Source organism: Numida meleagris, chromosome 6 (genome assembly GCF_002078875.1).
Source record: "Numida meleagris isolate 19003 breed g44 Domestic line chromosome 6, NumMel1.0, whole genome shotgun sequence".
In the NCBI taxonomy this organism is placed as follows: domain Eukaryota; kingdom Metazoa; phylum Chordata; class Aves; order Galliformes; family Numididae; genus Numida; species Numida meleagris.
The window spans coordinates 48,338,847-48,365,630 of NC_034414.1; the positions used below are offsets into that span (position 1 = coordinate 48,338,847).

A 26,784-nucleotide genomic window follows, 5' to 3' on the forward strand; every position below is an offset into this window, starting at 1 on the left:
TTTTTTAACATTTGACATTGGAATATTGCTGAAGATCTAAATTCCGTATTAGTTCAGAAAATGAGCAGGACTGAAAAGTAAGTAAGCTGGGTTTTCCAAGTAAGTCATTCATATGTTTTTAGATGTTGATGTAAGTATGATACTTTGCCACCTCATGGATTCTATATGAAAAAATGTCAATTTCAGGTGATTTTGATGCTGGCTGCAAATAAAAAAGGACATAGTGAGTGAACTGTGGAGTATTTCAGCAATGCAAACTAAGCAGCTGCATAATAGTTATGGAGTTGTGTAGACAGGCCAATGGATCTCAAGATTAAAACAAAAACATCCATGAAGGTATTGGAAAGAAAATAATTTTTAAGCATGAGCTGCTTAAGCTCTGCGTTTTTGTTTCACTTAATGCAGCACTCCATCCTCTTTATGGTGGATTTTATCAATGCTACTGGTAGGTGGCTGAGAGAAAAGCTCCGATTAGTTGTTCTCTAGTTGAGTGAATATCATAATTCAGTATCTTTAGTTTTTTAGTTTTAGTTCTTTATTTTCTCACACGCTGACATGTGCATGACAGTCACAGGTATGTGCCAGCACTGCCTGGTAACACTTAGCAACATCTGCTCTATGATCCAGCACTGGTTTATTTTTCATTATATTCCAACTTGGTTGTGTTCATTTGTTTTCTTGTTCAAATTTGTGGCAAACAATTTGCTTCAGCCCGTGTCCAAGCTCCCAGTGGAACAGCATTATCCTGAGCTGCAGGGACTGATGGCTCATCCTGGTGGTTCAGTAGGTGGCACTCTTCCCTTAGATCTGTCCAAGTGATGTCCCAGGTGTTACTCTGTGTGTGAAGGCTGCAGACCTACAACTTGCACAAACCACTGTGGTGTCAGGGACTGACACCTGCCAGTGCCCAGGCTGGAGCACATACTCCACTGGGTGCAGTCTGCATGGTTTAGGGAGCACACCTAACATGTGTGCCACAGCATCCTCCTGCACACCTGCCTTATGCTGGGGAGGGAAGCAAGGCATGTGGTGTGAATGGCTTTTTCTGGGCAACGTTTTCCCTCAGGCTGCAGTTCCATCCAAAGGCAGAATATGGGTAGTGCAATGGAAACAAAGCTGACAAAAGACACAGCTCTGATGTCCAAAGTGTTTTTTAGGCTAACACTTTCAAAAAAACATCTTAATGCTTTTGTTTGGTGAATTTTTGGACAGCTTGTTTGCTAGGCCTACAGGAGGTAAGAATTTTCAGTTCCACTTAAAGCATTTTGGTAGTTCTCAGACCTTCAGCAGCCAGGCTTCAAATGTCTAAAGATGAGCACCTTCCCTTATAAAGTGTTAGTTTTTTGCCTCTTGATGCCTTAATAGCTTGGCTGTAAACTGGAGCGGCCAAGGTTTTTAAGCCTTAGTATATGCCTGTAAGCCATGGTATGTATAAGGTTGTGATGTGCTTGGCAAAAAAAATTGAACTGAGCACTGTGTTTACTCTCATTTTTATGAGGAAGAAGCTCTTTATGAAGACTACCTTCTAGACACTTTTTGTGTGTGTGTAAATGTGTGCATATTACATATACACATATACTCCCTATATTATGGCCATTGAAAAATGCTGTAAGTAGGTTGGAATGGAGAAGCGAAGTCATCTCAGTCTGTAAGTCAAATGGTGACAAATGATAGGCTTCAATTTTGGCCTATGAAGTTTTTATTTAACCATTTGTTCTTAAAATTGGTAAATACGTGAATAAGTTTTCATAAATCACTTAGCTATTTACATGCTTTAAGATCAATCATTAAAACAACTAAGAAGAAGATAGTACACAGGTTAAATCTAAGCACAAACTTTACAGAGAGGAAGAGTTGCAGGTTTAAGGTTCCTTACTTTCCCTAGTAACTCATCCCATATGTAGTTCAATATTTGAGATATAAATTATTCATGAATAGTTTTTAGCAATCAGTGAATTAGCCACTTGCAATTAAAAAAAATTGACCTCCTCTTCTCACATTCAATCTGACTAAAGTCAGCGTCATTGCTGTGTGATTGGGGTCTCATCTATTTTTATCTGCTACAGGAGCTGTTTTGATTTAAAGTTGACAAAACCACCTCAGAAACACACACAAAAAAAGAAAAGGTAAGACATATATATTGGTGCTAGCACAAAGACTTGGCCCACTGCGTCGATTTCATTATTTACACACACTATAACTCTGGTTAAAAGAAAAAAAAGAAAAAGAAAAAAATGACCTTTAATTTATGGCAAGCTCTTTAGAGAACTCTGTCTAGGAAGAGAATAAAGGCCGTCCAGAATGTGAGCAATCCTATTGAAAAGCTATGAGGAATGTCTAGAAAAGCCAGAGCATACTGACCAAATAGCCTGATATCTCTTTGTGGAAAAGCAGTGTCATTTTACAGTAGATAGCTCTTCTGTCCCTTTACCAAATAAAGAAAATGCATCCTTTGGAACAGTTATTAATACAGAAAAAGATTATGTTAGAAAAGGGTTAGCCATCTAAATAGGCAAGTTCAACAAGATATTATTAGGGTCTCTGGAATAGACGTGTGTAAATTTATGAAGCTTAGTAGGAGGCTAAATTAGCCTTATGCATGCCTTTTTTCACTTGGTTATTCCAGTATATATATATATATATATATATATATATATATATATATGTATGTATATGTGGATATATATATATTTAAGGCAGCTCTAACATCTTCATCTTTATCTACCTCAGTTTGATTTCTTCTTATCTTTAAAGCTGCTACAGAATAAATACTTATTTATTCATACATATGACATTGTATAAAACACATGTTAGTATGAAAAGTCTTCATTAGATGGGTGGGAGGTCACCCCAAACAGTAGTGGATAGAGTTGAGGAATGTGCACTGAGGGAAACATCAAAAAGTGCTCTTTAGAGAGCTAAGAAGAACATATGAAGTTAGAGTAACAGAAAGTGTTGAGAACAAGATTTAATAGCAAAAAGATGGCTGGTTACAGGAAAAGCTGTTGAGATGTTCCTAGGAGATGTAAGAAGATTCAGGCCCTGAAGTTTGACAAGGAGATGAACAGAAAACCATTAATAGAGGTTTCAGTGCAGTAAAGACTGAAAATCTGATTGAATAGGTTCAAGGAGTAGGCTACAAGAAATTAATTCAGCAGGAAATTGTAAATTATGTAGATAGATAGAAATTCAATAAGCTGGGCAAAAGAGGAAGAAGAAGACTGGATCATAATGGCAGAGGTTTCTAGGACAAAGCATGGATGTACTAAAGCTAAAAGAGACTTCTGGCCATATATCTCATCATAATTACCATAAATCAGTGCAAGGCATTCTAGAAAAGGCTGATTATGCTGCAGTAAAAAGTTCTCATCTTGGACCTTATTCATGCTCCGGTCTGTCTTTTAAAATTTCTCTCCTGGAAATACTATAACAAAGTTTATCTTAATGTTCTCTTAACTTCATTAAATAAGACAATATCTTTGATGATCTTTTTCCTGGGTAAAATAAAATTTTATTTTCTACCTATTTTCTACAAACTCTTGAAATGAAAGGAAAATGTTTTGTTATTTTTTTTTTTATTTTATGCTAAGCTCATAGAAGCAAAACTATTTCCCCCATTCATCATTTTTAAGCGGTAAGAAACACGGAATTTAATGTATTTAGAAGATAAAGTGAAATTCAAATAAACAACAGCATAGAATATTCATCTCATATGTTAATTCTCAAGCATGCACATCTCAGTTGTTAAAAAGAGAACTATTTTATTAATATTCTTGTAACCATCTTTTGCCTACCTTTGCTCTGTTGTGCTAAGGAATGAGACAGGAATATTTGATGCTAATCACAGAAAGATTTTGAGAACTCTACCAAGAGGAAAAATACACTTTTGGGAAGCAACACTTTAGCCAGCTCCACCTGGTCAGCTTGCCCACTTTCAAGCCTGACAGAATGCCCTATTACATTTTGTGTGTCCAGCTAGCTTAAAACTTGAATCCAGGAGCTTATGGCTTGTGTTTGTAAGATAGTGGGCTATTGTTTAAGACAAGAATCCACATTATGCATTCTGCAATGTGCTGTGTTAGAGCAAAAAGTCCTGAGTGGTACATCCTCTAATTATCTTGGGTTCGTGCAAAAGTCAGTCCGAGAAGTGAAACTTGTGGAGATAGCCCCCTCCTCACTTACTTTACTCAATCTCATAAATGACACTAGCTATCAGCTTCGTTTCCAGAGGTTTTCCAGTCCTCTGCTGTTCCTTTTTGGTCTGCTTGTCTTTGTCTGTTATTTTTCTCTAAGTCAACATATTCAAAGCAGCATCTAAGAATGCAAAGATTATCCACTTCCAGTACCTTCTCTTAATGGACAGACCCGTATAGTATCTGCTGATGAATGACAGCTTATTGTTCTTTCTCATTACAGTAACATGTAAATCTACTGACTGTGGCTAGGGAAACTGGGAGCTTGTTTGGCCTAGAAACTTTCTCAAGTGCCTGCTGGAGACACAGTGTGTTTCCCAATCAGTGTGCTTCACTAGCAATCTCTGAAAATGCAAAACAAACAAATAATCCTAATGTGCATAGCATGGTACAGACAGGAAGGATATGTTTTAATGTAAATTGACTTTAAAGTTCTCAGGCTGAAGTACCTGAAGTGGTTAGAAGTTAGCTGATGGTGTGTAAAAATACTGTCTTTTTTTCTTGTTTCTTGGTGTAGAAAGCATTGATTGGCCGGGCTGATTATAGCCCTACATGTTGAAGAGGTGCAAGTTGTTCTTAACACTAGAAAATTGGCTCTTGCATGAGCAGTCTTAATGCATAATAAGCTGTATGATGTAGACATACATTTTATGTGCTTGAGACTGAGGTAAACTTTGCTTGTATGACATATCCATGTAGGTATGGCCAATAGCTGTTAGACTATGTTGCAGCTCATATTCATTGCTTGTAGTTAAAGTAAAAATCAGTTCCATGCAATTTTATTCAATTCAGGGAAAAAAAATCTAATTGTCCTTCTGCCAAAGTTTAAGTGCTACATTTTTTCATTAGAATTTAACAAATGTTCATCTTAAAATAGACTGACAATGGGTCAAACTGTTCCACTTTATCTGTTATGAACTTAAAATTTATCAAAGCTTGTACTCATTCTTTCAAGAGCAATTTGTATTTTTGCTCCTGGATTTAACTATCAAATTCTCCTTTGAAACTACTGTTAAAGCAGATATAATACCCTGACATATTTGAAAAAGATGAGTGCAAGGGTCTTCCACTTTCACATCCTTCACACAACATGCTATGCAGATGTTTTGGGGCACTGTTCTTGTTTATCAAACTATATCTTCAATGCAGAAATGGCTTAGTTTTTTCAGGGAATATTCCTGGAAAACATAGCTGCTTCCTTGTCCATGCTCTGACATCCCTCTTTATCTTGGCCAGCAATGACCATTTCATGAATACTGTGAATCAAAGTAAGTTTGAAGTATAAACTAATTCTTCCTTCTCTCTTAGATTTTATTCCACTTCATCAGTTGCAGATCCTCGTCTTGAACAGGGACTCTTCTTGCTGTCATAATATAACTGGTAGTAATACTTGAGTAGTTAGGTGTGATCCAGTATGAGAAAGGGTATCTTAATCTTGCCCTCTCATAGTAAAGTATATTAAATCCAGGATTTAAAAGTAGACTAAGCATTGATGGGATTAAGCATATTACATATCTTTAAGGAAGGCACATTCATTCTTCAGTGTTTAGTATAAGTCCCATGTTGAACTAAATCCAAAAACGAGATGTAGATTCTGGCGTATCTAAAAATGTTGAGCTGGATCTCTTGGTTCTTGCTTTGATGTGGCAATATTCTTTTAGTGCCTGAACGACACCTTGGGTTGAGGTGAAAATGTAACACTGAGCCTTTTATTTTCATTGTGTTGTTTATAACAATTATCCAAGTCAAATTAAAAGTAAATGGCTACTAATCTTTGTGTGTATCTGTATGTGTGCCCAACAGTTCCTAAATGCCACTAGGAAATTAGAGTAATTTTGATATTAAAATGATTACTACCACTTTTGTAATAAACTGATGCGACTTTAGAAGTCTGTCCCTGATATCTTTCATGATTTAGACATCACACAAGCTATAATTGTGCTATTAAAGGAAAGAGAGCTAATCTTTTTGCATTTGAAGTAAGCCCTCATCATCAGACCCGACAAAGCCAGACAGATCAAAAAAGAGTAAAAAAGAGCATTTAAGGAAATTAGTACAAGTGTCAGTTAAAAGGTAAAAATTAATGCACTTATTATTGAAATACAGTTGAAACCTACGTTCTTTTCATTTCTTTGATATTGCTAAAGCATAAAACATTCAATTAACTTTCCATTGTGTTTGGGGGGTAGTAGAGAAAGACAAGCATTGTCAGCAAAGTGTTAGGTGTGTAGGTGGCATGTGCAAGGCAAAAATGATTAGATATGAGCAGAAGGTACAGCAAAGGCTTTTACTTTGCAGTTGACAAAGCCAGTCAACTCCTTTAGTGTGTTCCAGGACAGCGTTCTTGTATGCATACTGCTTTTTCTAAAAATATAGTATTGAGTCTCTGAGAAGGTAGCATGCATTCCTTTCATCCTCACCAGGGAGTATTCCTTTTCCTGATTATTATTATCTATATCATTGAAACCTGCATGGTTATGCACCTCTTTCCTAATAAAAAGTGAATACAGATAAATTGATAATATTTTGGACCATTGAATAATAGTACTTTGCAACATAAGTGAAATAGATACATTTATATCGTACTTACCATCAGCCATAAAAATGAATTCCCATGGCTGTATTCTTTTATTCTTTGAAAGCTGTTACAAAGAGTGCTGATTTGTAAAAACTGATCTACGATAATTCAAAACATATTCTTGAATTGCAACTGTTCTATGTTGCCAACACCAAAGCTGCAAATAATTTGGAGTAATGCAGCAGTTTTTCCCATCCTTTGTGCTGTTTAAAGGGAAAGCAGCTTTTTCTTTTCTTAATATGAGAGCATTGTAACAATATAAAATGTATAAAGGGAAAATATTAAAAATCATAAAAAACAGGAACCTCTCTGAACCAGTTCAGCTGGGTTGTTAACATGACCTTTCTAATATATCGATAAAGATTTTTCACTCTAATTCTACCATCTCTACATTTTATTTGAATTTCAGTTATATTAAGACAGTACTGTAATGTTCAACATGCTTTAATTAAAAGAAGTATTTGCTAATTGGCATAAAATATCTGTGTGATTATTTTTCCATATATTTACAATTTTGCAATAAGAGAACAGCTGCTAAATATTTTCTTACATGCTGATTCCACTTAATCAACGTTTTTCTTAATGGAAGTGACAAAAGTTAGAAATTGTGTTTTACAAATGTGTTCCATGAAAACATCAGCATGATGGCAAAGCAATGCCCTTTGGGGTACAAATGATCAGATCTAACACAAAACGCTTCTATATAGATAGGAGATAAATCTTAGTTTTACAATTCTTTGCTATATTGAGTACCTTCCAAGCCAAATGTGTACTCGCACTTAAAGAAAATATTACCAGTTTTAACACCCAAACTTACTTGATGTTTTGATTATTATTCCTATTAATATGCACATGATAGAAGTTAATGCCATACTGACAGATTTAATGCTTTGTAAATGTGCTGAATTAAAGTAGAAAGGTAAAAGCAGCCATTACCCTAAGACCTAAAAGAGAAACACTAATCACCTGGCTTTTTTCCTCCTATCCTTTTTACAGATGGAATACAAGTTTTATTTAAAATGCAAAGCTAGAAAAAGCTTAGCCACAGGAAAAAGAAAAGGGCTTGACCCTTACATATTGATTCCATTCTATTGATTACAAGAGATGGGGGTGGAGAGACTTTTTAAAATGTAATCTTAAAAAGAAAATATAGGTAAAAATCAGCCTTAGCTTTTTTATTTACAGGATTAAATAGCTGCAGAATAAAAGACAAAGCAGAGGGAGAACCAAGCAAACATGGACACCAGAGCTGATACCAGACCTCATAGACTCAGCAGCCAGAAGTCTTCTCCTCTCCTGGCAGGAGTGCTCATGCTGTCAGTGGAAGCTGTGATATCCAGCAAGGGCAGGCTCTACATGTGCTGGTAGATTGCCTGCTGTGGGCAAAGGGACAGACTGGTGAAGTGTCCTTTTTGTTTAGCCATGCTGAATGGTATAGATAGCAAGGGGAGACATTCCAGTCACTGACAAGTGTGGAGGAAAGGTAACAAGTCTGTAACCTTACACTTTGAACTACACTTTGGGAGTTAAGTGGAAAACTGAAAGTTTTAGAAACAAAGAGAATGAAAGAATATTTCATGGTATTAGCCAAGAGAGAATTTACTAAAGGCCTTCAAAATCCAGTGCCAAGTGAGTCTATGTGGTCCAGCTTCTCTGAGAAGCACTGCATTCACATGAATTCCAAAGTGCCTGATTTACTTGAGAAAAAGTATCTGTAACTCTCATTGTCAAAGACCTAAAGCATTTCTGTAGATTACTGGGAGGAAGAGCTACTTACTCCCTTGGAATATGCTAAAGCCACAAAGAACTCACTATAGATACATGGACAAATGGAAACATAAAATAAATACAGAAAAGCATGTAATTCAAGGCAGTAATATATATTTTAACCCAAACCACTGCTGGACTCTCTGCATGTTTTCTTCACTTTTCCACACTGCATAGCCCAGACTGCCAACAAGATTTTCCCTATTCATTTGCCAAGAAAGCAAAAAATGTGCTAGATTGTTTCTTTGCATTTATTTCTTAGAGAATTGTGCAGAGAGACACTCAGAAAGGCATTTGAGAGCCTTCCAAAAGTAATGCCTTCTGTTTTATTATGTTGGCCTGTGACATCAGGGGTGGATGTTGGTGGTATGGCAGTAGAGGCTGAACTTTCCCACCAATATTCCATTGCATTTTGTTGCTCTGGGACAGATGGCAGCAAGGGGCACTCTGACAAAGTGGTGTCTGACATGGAAGTGTGTATGAAGCAAAGGTGTGGAATTGAATTTCTCCATGTGGCAAAAATAGCACCCATTGACATTCATCAATGCTTGCTGACCTCTTATGGAGACAAAACAGTAGATGTGAGCACAGTGAGGCTGTGGGTGGTGCATTTCAGGAGTGCCGACAGCAACATGAAAAATAAGGCATGTTCTGGATGGCCATGCAGATTTTGACAAGAGCAGCATGCAGGCTCTTGTTCATTGCTGGCAAAAATAGCTCATGGTGGTGATTGTGTTGAAAAGTAGAGTTTCGTAGCTGAGAATTTGCTGTGTCAAAAAGTGTTGTTTTGCTCTTTGTATCTGTTTTAGTTTCCATGGAAATGGATAGAAGGCATTAGTTTTGGAGCAAACTTCGTATGACATTTGCAAAAAGACTTCAGATGAACAAATTCAGATTTCTGAAATGGGCAGTCTAAGGGCCTGTTATTCTCCTTGGCTGTATGTAAAACTCATTATTTTTAGTGATGTTTCTTCTCAGGTATGTTATCCTTACTATGCAAGCAAACCTGTTCACTGACATCTGTGTTATACGAATACTCAATGCCTCCAAAGAGGAGGCCACAAATTGCATAGAAGCAGAAAATTAAGGGTCAAAAACTCTTTTCAGCTGTGAAAGAGATAAAGATTGTGCATATAAAGAATATTTCAGTTTCATCAATCCGTACTGACCTTTAGAATAATCACAAATCTTGATATTGATGTGCCCACACTAGAACTAGGCAGAAGCAAACTAGGACAGCATGGTGTTTTGCCTGGGATTATGAAGTCCTGACTGAAAAAAATATAAATAGGGTAAATTAATCTCCATAGGGTTCCATGGTTGTGTTTCTGCCAGCATCCAAACTGTCTTAGATATCTCCAGATAGCCATATAGAAAATATATCCTGAATTATGATGCTGGGTAATCTGTTCTCATCATGATATGCATTCACAATTGTTCTTAGTTTATTTTTTCTGTCTTACTCTGGGTAATATTTTGTCAAATAAGTATTTGATTAAGGATGGCCACTAAATTTTAAAGGCCTCATTTATTTCCAAGTCATTTTCTTCTAGGGTTTTTAATAGTTGCACTGTCATCAGCAAATTCTGCAGTGTTCCACTTCACAGTTCAGATTTAGTGCTAATAAACATGCTGAAAAATCTTGATATAGAATCAAAAGTGAAATCAAATTGTTTAGAAATCATTTTTTTTAACCAATGCTGACTTCCGCTTGGTTTCTCTCCCATCCAAACAACTCTACGAAGTTTTCAAAGGTTGATAATTTCTTTTATATAGCAATTCAGAAATATGATTTTTTCCACATCTATTACGTAGAACATCCAGGACAGTTACCTTTATCAATAATATAGTCCTTTTGCAGCAGTAAGTGACAAAAAGTGTTTCTCAAGGGAAGGAAAAGTTTACTTACATATTTATAAACTTTCTCAATGCTTTTTCTGTAAGTCCTCCGCAACTGTTGCAAAATGAAGGCAGGTTTTGGTAAGCACACTGTATCATAACGCTTTACCTCTCCTTTAAGGAATTACAATGAGAAAAGCATAAATGTCATAAAGTGAATTCAGATGCTTTAGAGCAATTTTGGCCTTTGTTTGTTGACTTTTGGCTGTCATCACCTTTTTCATACACAGCCTGCTCTCTGCAGTACACTGAAATTTCCATTCACTTCAGATGCAGAGTACCTCAGCGTGAAGCTGGGAAGAAACTCCCTTGCTGTAAGGGGCAGACAGTTTGGATCTACCTTTGTGGAGCGGGTACCACCAAGGGCAGGCTGCCCAGCATGAGGGCTGGGAGATCCGAGCCTGCCATCCCTTGGCCTCAGAGACCTCCTCCACTGCCTGCCCTGCCTCAGCTCCCACCCAGGGAAACAAGATCGCTTCAGGGGGTGTCATGAAGATGAAGCTCCCTGCTGCCAGGTGTGGAGCACCCAGTAGCCCTCTCCCCATAACCTCCCCTTGCCATGGCCACGTCCACCCCCTCACAGCCACAGGGCACCTGGTGTGGGCAGCAGTGCCAGGGCTGGGTTGCAGTGACAGTGGGCCCTGCTCCCTTATCAGTGCTGCCATTGACTTGCAGCTTCCTGCTGGCTCCTGCACAGGGGGGAATTTGGAGTGCATGGCCCTGCTCTGCCTCTGCTGTCTTATGGTGTGAGGGAGTTGCACAGCCCCTTCAAGAGAAAGCTGTTAGTGGCCATGTAGCCTCCCTTATTTTGTTGCCACCATCATGCTAATAATGATGAGTGAGCTGCAAGAAAACTGGAGCATTTTTCCTACTGAAATGTGCTGATTGATTTGGCAAGAATGGAAAGTAAGATGGTGACTTTTTTTCCTGGAAAAAATGGTGAGATTGTGACAGAGTTCATATTTGGAAACTCATAGGAAAGACAAAACGATATGTGGAGGGTAAGTTGGTCAAAAAGACCAGGTGTTTCCACATTCTAAGCCCTTTCCAAGGGCATTCAGTGCTGTACACCAAAAGAAATGCAAACGGCAAAGGACGAGGAACATACCACACTGTGATTTTATTAGACAGTTTTCTGCTAAAAAAAAGTACCAGTATTCCCAGTCTTGTCATAAAGTAGCACTGGGCCATTCATGCAACATACCTGTGAGGATTGGAAGTTCAAGTTCTAGGTACCATGGATTTATAGGCATGCGACTGAATCTGTGTGAGGCAGACCATTGCACGCATCGTATTTCCTGAAATCAGTGCTCTACTCATGTACTGAAATTATGTTTTCTGGGGTCTTGTTACAATTCGAGGATTACAGGATATTTTCAATATTTAAGATCACCCAGAGGCTGCTCTATGTTTTCTGTTCACCCATCCTTCCCAGCTTTACAGACACCCTAATTTATGTCCTGATCCATGCTCTGGGAATTAGTGTCATGGCACTGAATAAGATTGTAAAGAAGTAAAATCTTCATATTTTTTAACCTCTGTATGTTGAAGGTACTTATCTTGTTGCATGAATATGGATGATAGTTTCTTATGAATATGGAAAAGACTGGGGAGGGATGGGTCAGTGTTTAACATTAACTACTCTTAACCTTTCCACCAGGTTGACCTTACCACAGTATGATGCATAGGAGGGGTCAGGCTTAGCTGGTTTTCTGTAGAATGCCATTAGTCATTTTTTACCACATATGTTTGCCCTAAAGCCTTGTTTGCCACCTATATAATTATTAGAAGACTCTTATAATTGTATTTGAAATTCTAAGTTGACACTTATGTCACAGTACCATGGCACAGTATTATGTTTAATTTCTCTTTTGTTCATCTCATTTAATGTGCTGAAGAATTATACTCAAAAGAAGATCCCACACACTTCTTTTCCTTCCCATTACTAGCTACATGTTCCTCCCCTACCTGCTAGAACCATCAATTTAATTAAAAAAAAAAGAAAAGTAGAATAAAGCACGTATAAGTTTGCATGCTTTATATATAAAGTGGGTAAACACCTCATTTTGAATGTTGTTTTCTGAAGCTGAAGTAATAAGATATTTATATTTCTCTGATAGGTAGAACTAATAACCTAATAATATTACAGGGTCATGATACTAAATTAACAATGACTTTGACATATAATATAATCTAATGTGGCCCAAATTATATTCGCTTGATCCATGTACAGAGCATGCTCTTTTCCAATTAACTTCCTCCACCCTGGCAGTTGTTTGAGTGTCTCTTTTTCCCCAGAACATGTGGGTGAGGCCCCTTAGTACTAGGACCTGTGAGGTGTTATATGGCAAGTGGCAGCTTGGCTGTGTTCCCATTCTCTCTGGGTTGACTTTGACATGGAAACTTCAGGTGCAGCCACAAACTGTTCATCTGTGAATGGTTATAATGGGGTTACGCTGTAGAAACGGGATAGGAAGGTCATTTGGGCTCCTCAGGCAATGTTGTTTCATCTCCATATGGTTGCGTCTGATCTCTCATGAAATCTCAGAAATTTGTAGCAGCGGGTTAGCGCTAGAGAAGGAGGTGATCTGAGTTGCTTTCAGGTTAAGACTGTAGGGCTTAAAACTCAGATTTAATACAGAAGGAATGTTGCAGTAATTTTATTTATTCTATTTTAAAATTTCCTAGTGAGTTGTATGTTAATAAAATAAGTATAAATGTTACATGGAATAAGTATTATTCTGTCCCTATAAAGGAAGTGGAAACAAACCTTTTACTTATTAGTTATTTTCTATTTATCCACAGCTGAAAATTTTAATCCACCTGCTACAGATTACTTTCTAGATTAACTGTTTCAATCTGAAGCAGTTCTGCTGTGGCAGCAGTCCTGGTTTACCACTATTCTTCGTCTGTCATTCTCTAAATATTTGAATTTTGCAACAAATGTGTTAACTAGTGGATATTTTACTTTTCTTAATGATTGAAAACTGATGGGATGAGAGTTTAAACTAGTTTTCAAGAGAAGATGAGTAAGTACAGAAAGATCTGATTTGTTTATTGGGCTCATGCAGTTAAGGTGAGTCAATTTCTGTAGCCAAGAGCAATACAAAGGAGTGATTAGGAACAGATGTGGCTCTCTCTGTTTTCTAGCATAGTAGATGAGGTTTACAGTGGCATTAAAGTAGTAAAATTTTACAAGGGTCAGGTCTGGAACATAAGTTTACAGATTTAGAGCAATGTTTTGTTTGTTTGCCTGTGATTGACTATAACTACCGAAGATGTAAGTGGATGTTTTCAGATAACAGTGTCTTTAAAGTCATATCTACCTGTTTGAAAATCTGGCTTTTGCAGGTCAAGTATAAGTCTGGCTGTATTTTTATTATTTGGCATTTTAGTAGTAGTAAGATACTCAATTCAGTATTGTTATCTGTGTTTATGCTACACATTTCCAACATAATTTAAGTAAGATAATTTTGTCATTGTGTTAATTACTGTGGATATGTATTGTATGATAGAGAACGATTTCTGAGCAAATTAGTTGCATTCTAGGAGCTCCATGCTACTGTGACTATCCTTTCTAATTTCGCTTAAAGATTGTCAGTTATCCTACACAGTATGCAGGATAGATATGTCTTCAGATGCTATTCTGTAGTTTATAGCTCAAATATACAAACCAGGTGAAGAATAGGTGATGATGTGCGCAGCTAGCAGGATCTAGTCACTGCTTCCTTCATGGTGTTGTCCCTTTAGAAGCAGTCTAGCATAGATTAAGATACACTCGCACAAAAGGGTTGTTTTCTTTTTTTTGATTGTTGTAAAGTAAATGTCAGCTACTCCATCTGCCCCTCAACATAACCGTCATTAATTAGCTGATTTCTTTTAGATATTGTAGCAGAGGTGGATTTTAAAGGATAGATTTCAAAGAACGAGGACAATTGCCTGACAGCTCAGTTCAAGGAGGGCACTGCATGTGTGAGTGGCAGGGTGGAGCTGCGGGAGAGAAGCTGACAAACAGCAGAGAAGATTGTTATTGCTGGTGGATTAAAAGAAAGAGCGTGTGTATGTGTGTGAGAAGGAGAAAAGCAATTAGAGATAAGAACAGACAAATAAGGAAGGGTGGAGTTTTGAAGAGCCTTGAAGCTGAGGACAAGAAGCATGAACTTGCTGCTGTGAAACCAGAAGGGATTGAGAGGGGATGAATGATGTGGTCAGAGCAGACAAGGAATATAACCCTCAAGTGCATGTGCGTGCGTGTGTGTGTGGGGTGGTGGTGGGGAATTAATGATGCACTATCTCTTGATAAGCTCAGAAAGCACAAATTGGCAGAACAACCTCTGCTTCCAAAACCTTTTAGAGGCTGCACAATTTTTGAAGAAGGAAAGAGAAGAGAGATGGCATCCAAAATAGCACATTTAAAAAAAAAAAAAAATCCAAGCAAGGGCATTTGCAGCGCTAAAGCAGAATGTTAATTGAAATCCTACTGTGCCAACAGGAACATTGGAAAGAGACCAGTCAGGATTAGACTAATTAAGATGTCTTTAAAAGAAAATGGAAAAAAAATCTACTGAAAAACTGAACAGGTTGGATTGTCTTAAAGAGGAATTTACCAAATACACAGAGAATTCTTAAAGATTTTGTAAAGCCTATGCATCTTACAAAAAGTGAATTGAAAGAAACTGGAAGGTTGAAACAGTTAAATAAAAGCATCTTTGGGGGATGATGTCTCACAATGTACTGAACAGTAGCTTTTTGTCCCTGGCATTTTATTTTGAGAGATGCTAATGACCACTTTAAGGCAGTTGGTGACTTCCATGTAACCTGTTGTAGCGCTTTTCCCTGATAGAAAGTACGTATGTCAGCATCCTCCTTCCTTGTTTTCACTTGCTCCCATTTGGCTTTGAATGCCTGGATGTGGATAGGGCAAGGGAGGTTCATTCTGTCTGTGCTGGTGAAGGGAATTTCTGGTTTTATTGAGGTTAGGATAATACCCAGTTTGACCTTGTAACAACTGTGACAGAGAGGGGACAGCCTTCTTCCTGAGCTTTTAGTACACAGTACTCTTAGGCAGCACAGAAATGCTTACGTGATGCTAGAACAGAAGTAAAAAAGATGGCAATAGCATTTCAGGTTGCCTTTGCTAGGACTACTGCGATGTGGGATATGCAGTGAGTCTGCGATCACTGTAGAAGCAGTCTGCCAGGCAGCTTCTACATCTGGAGCTGATGACCCACATCCAAGTCTTCATACAGACCTTGGTAAGATAACCATTGCTTCTGGTGTTACAGAGAGATAATGGCATTTGACAGAAGAAACCATGAATATTTTAATCCTTTAAAAGGAGTAAGGAGTATGTCTAGTGTTGAGTCAAGCTGCTTGTATTATTCAGTGTGAATAAGTGAGCCGATTTATTGGACCTTTCCTGTGTTCACAGTTCACTCACAACCTCATTCTTCTTTCCAAAACCAGGGTGGCTGTTCTCAAGTGTTCTATGTTTTACAAATAGTTTATACAACTATCAGCCAATGAAACTTGTGTTCTCCTTCCTTCAACTGTTATTAGCTTTCGCCTTGTGTAACTTTCCAAGTTATTCTTTTCTATGATTTGATGACAGGACTTTGACAGTGAGGAAAAAATTAAATAGTGAGTGCAAAAAAGCAACCTATAGTCATAAGAAAGAATAATCTCTTAGTTGATGAGTTCATAAGGTGGATTTTACTGGGGTTTGAGTTGTGTAATAGCATGACAGGAGCCGTCTCAAGAGTCAGGGTCCCATTTTGGCTGGATTTTAATGTGCATTTACTGTCCCCAACAGAAGCTTTAAAATCTGGCTACTTATTTCATTGGAGATGAACACTTGCAAATTTGAAAAAGGATGAATATAAGGGTTACTAATATAGTTAAATGAAAGTGAACTGTAAGGAATGTTTCAGAGCCTTGATTTTATACTGTTCAGCTTGCTGAATAGTGCTGGTGTATTTATTTATTTACCAAAGCCACAGCCTTTTTACACACAGTACTCTGTAATGATATTCTTGGGAGGTCTGCCGCTTGTTTCACATTTTTATGTTTACGAAGTCTACCCAAACAAGTAAGCTGGTAGACTACATATTGATTTAGTACATTTTTAAATATCTCATAGGAAACTACATGCAATAGAAAAGCTGGAATCTTTCTAGAAAATAGCAGACAGTACGTTCCATTCTAAGCCATTTATCTAAGCAAAATGGAGTGTACAAGGTACTAAACTAGCCTGACAACCTGTATTTAGTGTAATGATTTATTTGCTCTTTGGCAAGCTCTAACCATTTACTATTAACTATTGCAGAGGAAAGGTAAGGTTATTATTACCTCATAAAGTAAATAGTGATACTTAACAAAACAGAACATCTGCCCCCCTTATTAAAATATTTTGACAGATTTAAACTGGTTAACATTTAATCTCATTTGTTAATTATGGGAAGCAGTAGTATATGTTCTGAAGATACAAAAATAAATATTTTTGTGATTAGGAAACTTGTTACACTCCAACTAGATATATATTTATTTATTTATTTATTTTCCTCAGGGTTCTTTTCTTAATCTGAAAGTAATGTAGACACTACTTTGGCATTCTTGGAAATACTAAGACTACTTGGAACTAAGCCTACTAGTTTAGATATCTTAAAAAGCCAACCCTTATTTATTTTACTGGCATATTGGGAAGGGAAATATAAAAACAGTTTTCTCGATTTAGGTTGATACATAGGAATCAGGGGACAGGCTGCAGGGGTTTCTTCTCTTGCAAATGTAATCGGAGTGTTTTCCTAGTGGATATTTAAATATATCTTTTTAGAAGAGACCCTGAAAATCTCCTATTTGTATGTTTTAAGGGCTGAGGGCCAAAACTGAATACTAGCCCAGAGAAAGAAAACCAATATTTTTCAGAGAGCTCTGTTAGTTGCTCCAGTCCACCACATACATGGCCCTGTGAGCAGATGTACATTGCACCAGGCCAGAGCACGTACACAGGAACAGCCAGGCATTCCTGGTCTATGTCTCTGTGGGCTTGCACCTGATGGAAATGACTCAGTTACCGTGGTTGATGATGGTCCCAGAAACTCGAGTTGTAACTTCTGATGCTGCACCTCCTTGCTGAGTAACAAACTGCTCTATGATTTTTCTGCCATTCTTCCCTCATACTAATTGTTTTTTCTCATCCATCTAGAAAAGCTTTTTTGCAGTAGGGATTTTTCTCTTACTGCGTTTCCACAGTATCAAGAATATCGAGGTCTGTTTCTCAGCTGAAGGCTGTCACTGTAGAACACAGACTCATAGGAGCTGGATGTGGCTTTGTGTAAGTTGAACAAGGCTGCTTTGCGCTACCTTCATCCTTACATGTGGTAAAATGTCTGAAATGTCAATGCTCATCAACTTTGTGGGAAAAATGCTGTATAAAACAATGTGTCAAAAGCATTGTAAAGAACAATAGTTACTGAGTTGAATAATCAATTATAGATAATAATACAGTACAGTACAGATAGCGCAAAGTATATAATTATAGTATTTGATTTGGTTCTGTTAGAAGTCAGTGGCAATTTTAATGCTCACATCATCAGCAGAAGCAGGAAGCCCACTGTAGATGTATGTTCAGCATAGAGTTAGCTGTGAGCTCTGGATCAGCCATTCACAAATGTTCTGTAAAATTTCAGCTTAAGTTGAATCATTCTGTGCTGAGTTCTATTTCTGAGATGATGATATAGAGCTGTTTAAGGTAATATTAGTTTATCCTTGTTCAATTTAAATATTGGCAATCTGACCTCTCTGAGGACTGCATTGATATTTAAAATGTCATCTAAGCTCTGTCATTACAACCTATTCAGTGGATTTCACTGGTTTCTTTAGACAAGTCTTCACAAACAAATTGCAATTTTCTCTGCATTTATTCTCAGATTTTTCTGAGCAGCCCACACCTCCTTCCTTTTAACCTGAAGCTTGCAACTAATCCTTAATACACAAAAAAATGTAAAATATATAGCTTATTTGTTACTGGTGATGTGGGTTTCATGGCCTCGTGTCTACTTCACCTAGATAAGTGGAAGCCTTTTAATTGGCTTTCTAGTGCAAGGATTTTGGAAAGTGATTTTTTTTTTTTAAGTTGTATCTCAGTGAGCATGTAGAAGCTGAAGATTCACTGCTCCTGAGCATTTAAGCTGATAAATCTTTGTCACAGAACCTCTGTTACAGGTCTGGAGAGTGTTTATATGTAGGTTTAAATAAGCACTCTTGTGATTTTATACATTATTCTCTCCACGCAATTATTGAGTTTTCAGAATATAATCTGAGTCTTTCCTTTCTGTGGGTTAAGAAAGTCTCCATTTTCTTTTTTTTTTTGCTCTATTTTTATATTCCATCTATATTTCCATTGTCTATCTTGATATGTCCAACTGCTTCCTGTGACCTTTCTGACAAGATTTTGTGACTAAAAGCACTGGACCAATAATCTTGGGTGAAATTGAACTCATAAATTGTGCATACTCCATCCAATTTGTCTAAATCCCCAGTTTAGTCATGATTTCATCTTTTTCTAAATGAGGTTTTGAGTATTTCCTCCTTTTGTTTTAGCCTGAAGCAGTTGTGATGCTCAGGCATCACAATTTTTTTTTTAATTACTCCAATTTACTCTACATATACTTTTTTTTTTAGATGTAGGCCTAGCATACTTGTAAAAGTGTGTGCATGTTGTGTGAACCTGTTTTCTTGGTTGCTTTCGTTTGTGTGATTTTTTTCACTTGTGTGTCAAGTTTATGCTCTTTTCTCTAGGTGTAGATTTTTGAAACTTCTTTAAACATTAAAGACATTAGTCCTCTGCATAAAGTGTATAGGTGAACTCTTACAGTTAAGTTTTAAGAGAGAAGTAGGTAAGAACCGAAGCACTATCAGTCATGTGGGAAGTCATGGAAGAACAGAATCTGGCCATTAAGCAACTGCTTCATGTTTCTGTGCTCTGTTCTGTCAGCACTGGTAGCTTCAGATCTTGACTTGCAGATAATAAAACTTAAAAATATTAATCCTTCTGGCCCTCTTAAGCTGGTGCTCAATCATTCTTCCCTCCCCACCCCCCCCTTTTTTTTTTTAATTTTTGCCTCCCACACTTTGGTTTTTACAAAAAAAAAAAGACATTTCATCCTAAGTAATTACCACCCTTCTTTTACAGCCTTACATCTCCATAAGATGAGCTATTGTGCTAAATAATTAGCACATGCCATTCAGAATATTATAAGAATTATATGCAACATCAAGCAGGAACTATACACTGTCACATGACCATATTTTCCATGAAGCTGCGTTTAACAGAAATTAGGTATTAGCAACAGGTACATTTAAAACAAGTTATTAATTGTTAAGTGAGAAAAAGAGAATGCTGTCATATTCAACCATTAACACAGTAAAGCATTTTAAAGTTTGCAATGATTTGAACCACGACCTCTTTGAACATATCCTTTGTTCATTTGCATATGCAAACATTAATCCTGTGCTTGAGCACAAAAATGCATTTACATAAAAACTACATTGTGATTTATAATTTATTAAGTAATTGTGGCTGAGACATTATTGGAAACAAAGAAAACAACTATATTTAAATGCCAAGCTCTAAGGGATGTAATATATAGCAACTTCTTAATAAAGAAGAGGAAATCTTTTTCTTCTAGCATGTCACTAATTAATACAGATTTTCTTTTTGATATATTTATTTTTGCATGAAATTTTGTGCTATGAGATGGCACTATAATGAGGAGAGCTATATTCCCTGCTTACATAGTGGGTAAATGATTATCACAAAATATATTCTTACATTGACCAAATAAAATGCTAGGTCAAGGCTAGTATAAGTCTTCTGCAGGTTGCATCTCACTTGTGGATCCTAGTAGAAGATGAGCACTAAGCCATGCTGATTGGAGAGGTTTTGCCATTTAAAAAGATCCTATGCACTGAGGGAAGCAACGGTGATTGGAAAGTTCTCTGGTGAAATGAGCAGTAGATGAACAGGGAGACTTTTATATTTCAGTTTTGGGCTGAGATGCCATAACATCCTTGTAGCAGAAATCCACTCCTTGTGTCCCTCGGCATTCCAAAGACAAGTTAATACTGAGGTGAAGAATTGCTTCATAATAGCTAAAGGAAAGACACTACATGTTATTTACTTTGAACTTATTTCTTGTTTTCTTCTCCTTCCTTTACAGCATCCAGTCTCAATCTTTATCTAAAGCTTGATTATTTCATAGACTCTTCCTCTTTCTGAAAAACTGAAAAAAGTTCAGTTTTTGTTCAATCTATATTTAACTGTATTTGAATTGTCCTGCAGGCTGCAAGGTGTACTGTCTATTGAGACCAACGGAGGGAGAGACATGGAACCAACTTTGTGTTTGGAGCCTCTCTGAGGCCATTTACTTCTGTAGGCAAAATTTAAATGAATAAAGAATTATAATCACAGCTGTGATTTTTCTTTTTCTTTTTTTTTTTTTTTTTTTTTTTTTTTGTTAGTCAGGAAGCATGACAGTAAGAGGCAGAGCTGGGAGGAGAACTTGGGACAGTCATTCTTGCTGCTGATAGGGGGTCGAGCATCAGAGTGGCTTTAGTTGGAAGGGTCCTTAAAGCCCATCCAGTTCCATCCTCTGCTGTGGTCTGGTTGCACCCACCAGATCAGGGCCCCATCCAGTGTGGCCTTGAATGCCTCCAGGGATGGGGCACCCAAGGCTTCTCTGGACAGCCTGTGCCAGCACCTCACTGCCCTCTTAGTAAAGAATTTCCTACTAACATCTACCCTAAATCTCCTCTCTTTTAGTTTAAAGCTGTTCCCCTCTGTCCTATCACTGTCAGTGTAAAATGTCAGTCTCCCTCTTGTTTATGAGCTCCCTTTTAAGTACTGGAATGCTGCAGTGAGAGAGTCAGGAGCCTTTTCTCCAGGCTGACCAAGCCCGACTGCCTCAGCCTTTCTTCATAGGAGAGGTTCTCCAGCCCTCTGATAGTCTTTGTGGCCCTCCTCTGGACCTGCTCCAACAGCTCCGTGTTTTCTTTGTGTTGGGGCCCCTAGACCTGGACACAGTAGTCCAGATAAGACCTTAAAAGGACAGAGTAGAAGGGGGCAATGAGGAAGGGCTACTTTCAGCAGCAGCATTTTCTCTTGTGCTTGTGGTCCTCACCTTGGGCATGTTTTCATGCCATCTTCAGAGGTAATTGGCCTGGAATCCAGGGATCTTGGCTAAAGCAAAATAGGCAGACTCAAATTCCCATCAGTATGCTTCATGTTCATAGCTGGTTCTTGCAGTCACTTGTAAACACCATTTAACCCCAGGGTTGAAACAGTCTTTAGGGGTTCTGTGCTCAAAATATTTATGCATGTGAATTTCTACGGAGGTACCATAAGCTGCAGCAGTGACCAAATATGATCCCTGCCCCGAAATTTCAACACATGAAGCAAATGGCACAAAAAGGAATATGGCAAACCAAATTATTAAAATTTGGTGAGATTCTGTAACTAGCTTTGTATTATGTCTTACCTTAAATTTGCAGCCTCACCTCTAATTGTGGTTCTCTGAACTTGTCACTTTATGCATTTCAGAGGCTGTGGGCAGAGGCAGAATTTGGATTCCCAAGAACAAGTTGCAGTGGATCAAATCACTGTTATTTTAATTGTCCTGTTGAACTTTTAAGCTAGAAGTGGGACTTAAATAGTTCTCAATATTTTGCAGGGTAGATATTACTTTATAATCTTCTTTCACCAACATCTTTTTGGGCATTCTGGGAAGCTGATTTTTTTTATTATTATTATTAAAAGCTCATTTAAGGCATATGTTATTTTTTAGTTTCCTTGGGGGCTGGGAGGAAGCTGTTTGTACGTGGAAGACAAATGCAACTAAATAATAATTAGTGGACTGCTGTTCTTAGAGCACATCAAGCCCATGAAGCTTCAGATGGATTTATTGATACTCTGAAAAATATGTAAAAATAAATAATCAGCTGTCACTCTCCATATATGTGCTCTGTTTTCATTAACATTCTTGTGTCAGATTCTATAAACTCCAGTGAGAGTCCCTCTATGTTATGTGCAACTTGGCAGCTTTAATGACACACATTAACACTTCTGGCAAAAAATGTTTTGAAAGACCTGATATAACAAATCCTTTGGATTTTTAGGAATAAAGTGGTTCAAGGTGGCAAACTCCATGGAAAGCATGTTTGCCAGACTGCTGGATAAGCAGCTGTGGGCCATCCGGCTTCTATTCTGTAAAGCTCCACAGTGAAAACATCTTACAGTAGTAAAGAAGTTAATGTAGTCAGTCAATTTACTCTGTCTACATACACAGTTAAACTTTTTCAAAACAGTATTTTTAATGCATTTTTAATTTGGAATTACTGTTCTCTGGTTTTATTTTCTACCCTGCTCTTCTTACCCATCCTAAAGTTCCAAAAGGACAATGTTTATTTCTATAGCACAAAGCTTGGATTCTGACCATAATAGCACTGGTGTGAAATTCCATAAATGACAGAAAAGCTGGTCTAGAGCATTGGTTGTATGCTGGACTCAAAAATCAGAGCTAGACTTGTTAGTCACACAATAATAAGGATGTTGAGGAAGCCACGTGCATTGAAGAATTCAGGTTTGTAAGTAACTCTTGGGTATGCTCCTTCTTGCTGCCAGGAGGTGTAGATCTGTGCTGAAAGACAACAGTTTGAAAATTTTGGGTGAAATTTGTTGCTTCTTATTTGCATTTAAAAGATCAGTTTTGCTCACATATGTGCTTACAAATTCCTTTTTAAGTCATAACATAAAATCCCATTGTGATATCTATCTTTAATGCTGAATTAATATTAACTAGGTTTAGTGTCTGGAAAAAAAAATGAGTGAGCATAACTTCTAGAACAATCTTTGCATTGTTTATGACAGCAAGTACTTTTAAATATGCTAGTTTGTAACTGAAACAGCAGTTCCTGATGCTGTAATACAATATTAAAAATTAAAAGTAACTCCATAAAATTAAAGATTTGAAATTAAAAATTTTATGTCTCAAGTTATGATGAAATAGGTTAGGTAAAATGTTTTCTTTGAAACAGCTACATGGTTGCATTATTTGAATCATACTCTTTATTCTCTTAGTATATCTTGTGTTAAATTAATTTGCTGGCCTTCAGCTGCTTGTTCTGAACGTAGCTGAAATGGCTGAAGAGAGTACCACCTCTGTTTTCATCTGTTAATACTTCTTAAAACTGTGTTAGTACTTCTTCAGTCCATTGTATACTTTCATTTTCTATTTTTTTTGTGTGTGTGTATTCCTGCCTAACCTATATTAGTCAAGATCAGCTGTATTTGTAAAGCTCTACTTCCTATCACTTGGACAGCAGATGAACTGGAGGGCATTTACACATGTACTTATGCTGGTGTATGAGAACTGCTGAGTCATGGCCTGAATGACTGATTGAGCACCTGGAGGAAAGACCCAGTCAGCCCTGGGAGCACAGGTGAAGGCAATTCACCTGTGCAACCAGAAGGGGTGGAGCCAGGCTCCACCCCTCTTAGGCTTCATTTAAGGGCTGACTGCCCCTGAGGAAGGATCTCTTCCTAGAGATCCCTCTTTGGTGGGAGCCTTTCCCTGCAAGCCCAAAATCTTCCTATCTGGGTGAGCGCTCTATTTTCCTTCCACTTTTTTGTAACGCTATTTCCATTGCGTTAGTCCTTTTGATCGCTACGGCTGGCATATCTCAGGGAGAGGTAATCTCTGTTTATTTCAGCTGCACTGCGGTGTAGCCATAACTAAAATGGCAAGGCTAGGTAAAATTGCCAGGTCCAACCATTGGCCAAAAATCAGGAGTCTGACTTGAAATTCATGAGTCTTAAAATACTCAATATGTTTGAAGTTCTTTTTACTTGCCTTCTGCTTTTTGGAAAAGGCAGTTTCACATTTCTAAGCTTTCTCTACTGATTCTGAGGGCTTCGAATTACTGATGTTTTAGCAGAAGCTGAGGTGTAATGGTTAGAGATTTGATTCTAGTGGGCATGTGTCAATCAAAAGCATTCCCAGAATTGAGCACTGACACTGAATCACATAGGTGTTCAACATAGGAGGATAAGGCATTCAAATTGGCATTCTGGGGTTACTGTTTGATATTAAAAGATCTAGGATGACTTTATAAGCTCTTAGAAGCTCAGTTCCTTTGGGAAGATGATATTTCCACAGTAGTCTTTGTAGAATGAGGACTTATGAGGACATCTTCGCAAGCCAGATGGTACCAAGGACAGAAAGAGCCCAGTGAGGGAAATGTTGGAGCATGGGGTGTGATGACAGTTTAGCAGATCATAGTACAGCCTCAAGTTGCTAATGTGGTGCCTTTAAGGTGATCTAGGTTATACTGTGGTACAGAACTGATTTCCTTCTAAGATCTGATTTCATCAGTTTTTATGCTGGCTCAGTTCTATTTTTTGTATACTTTAGCAAAACGGAGGAAAAATAGAGAAAAACGGAGAAAAAAAGAGATGAGATTGAAAGGTAGCTGTGGTGAAATGCTCTTTCAAGTTTTTAAAGGCCATCTCCTTCTGTGTGTACCTGTAGTTGTATCAGTGTTCTGAGAGAGATGTATGATGTAGGCTTAAGAAGAAAATATTTTACTTGAGAAACTTCAGGAAATGAAAAGGAAGTGTGGAAAGGGGCAGGGAATGGGTAGTAATAGGCTATACCAAAGCACATAGTCCTGGAGTGATTCTTCTCAGAGGTCCATGGAGACCCATTCTCACATTATGTCCTGCAGACAAACTGCATCTTGCACAAGTATGTTTGGTTTTATTTGTGGTTGGTTGGTTGTTTTTTAAAGTATTCTGCTCTGTTCCACTAAGAACACTCTTATGTGTTGCTGCCTGTGAAAACTGAAGTCTTCCTAGTTTTCTTGGTTTGGAAGTCTTGTTTAACATCTGAAAGGTCAGACAAGTTTTTCTGAGACCACACTGTTTGAGGAACAAGAGTCACTATAAACTTTCAATACCTGGAAAGAATATGTTCTTGTGTAAGCCATTATAGGTCCTGTCCTGGCTTGGACAGAGAGGTCCACAGACCATCTACCTGCTTGTTTCACGCAGCTCCCAAGAGAATCAACATAGAATCTGGTGTTCAAAAGTGCTGAGTTCAGATTTGAAGACTCACGGTTCAGTTCACTATAAAAATTACAGAAAAGAAAGTCTGATATGTTCTGAATGCCATTTTTCATTAATGGAAAGTAGTTCCATGTTTAACCACTGTGTACTGGGCAGTCAAGCCAGTTCTTGCTGAAAGTAGATCTTTGTATATCATTTTTTCTCAAGTTGAAACTTCATAGTGGAAGAGGTCAGTGTTACATTGTAATTATAAATGTCTGAAAACAGAATTTGTAAGGGAAATTGTGACAGACTTTTTACTACCGTGTCTTAAACAGAAACTATATCATACAAGCATTCAATTGGATAGTTAATAAATATTGCTCTTTTTTCAAGAGATTTTGAGAGTTGTGCAGTGAAGTGACTTTGAACAAGAAAAGATATATGGGATGAATAGAGTGTTTTTATTGTCCACTGAAAATACAGAAAATGAAGAGGGAGCTATTAATAATTCAATTTGTGTATGTGAGATATATACATTATAATAGAATGAATGCAATAATAAATATATGTTTACTGACGTGCATTTTTTCCTCTGAAGAGTTAGTCAATATGAAAGAAGAGAGTTGGTGCATTTTGTAATAAATTCACTGCTGAAGTTAATTGTGTTGTATTTATAGCCCATAGAGGTGGTTCTCATTTTAGATCTGGACTTTCCTTGGTAATGTACTAATAACCACAGGTTCCAAGAGGCTAAATTGGGACAAATACAGAAGAATTCAAAACAAAACATGCAGGGGTTCTACATAAAAGTCACTGAATGGAACAGACAAACTCCTTAAGAGAGAAGAGAGGAACACACGTGTAGAAGGAGGAATTATATATACTTTCGGCTACTTTTACTTTGCTTTTTACTTTCCCTCTTCTATATCCTGCATTCTGGGCATAATGAAATTGCATTCATATATGTACAATATACACTATAGCCTGATCCACAGTTCCTTTGAACTCCAGATGAGACAGCGAAGTTGTAAAAGAACATATTGTCCCTTTGCAAAGCAGGAACATATTTCAATGCTGGAATTAATTGGTAACTGGAAATTAGATGCAGTATCATGAACTTGGGATATGTCTCTTGCCTGCATCTTGTTTTAAATTTAATGTCTCTTGGTGTCATGGTTTTGTGATTTTCGGTTATTGGTATTCCACATCATAACATCATGTAGTGGACATACCTAGTTCTCAGA

General features: G+C 37.5%; 1 long non-coding RNA gene across 1 annotated transcript in view; it reads left to right on the top strand.

Annotated features, from left to right (window-relative positions):
- Nucleotides 15,409–26,784, top strand: part of LOC110401888 — a 129,572-nt gene continuing 118,196 nt past the window's right edge. The window contains exon 1 of the long non-coding RNA XR_002440669.1: nucleotides 15,409–15,692. This is a non-coding gene — a long non-coding RNA (uncharacterized LOC110401888). The remainder of the gene's footprint in view (nucleotides 15,693–26,784) is intronic.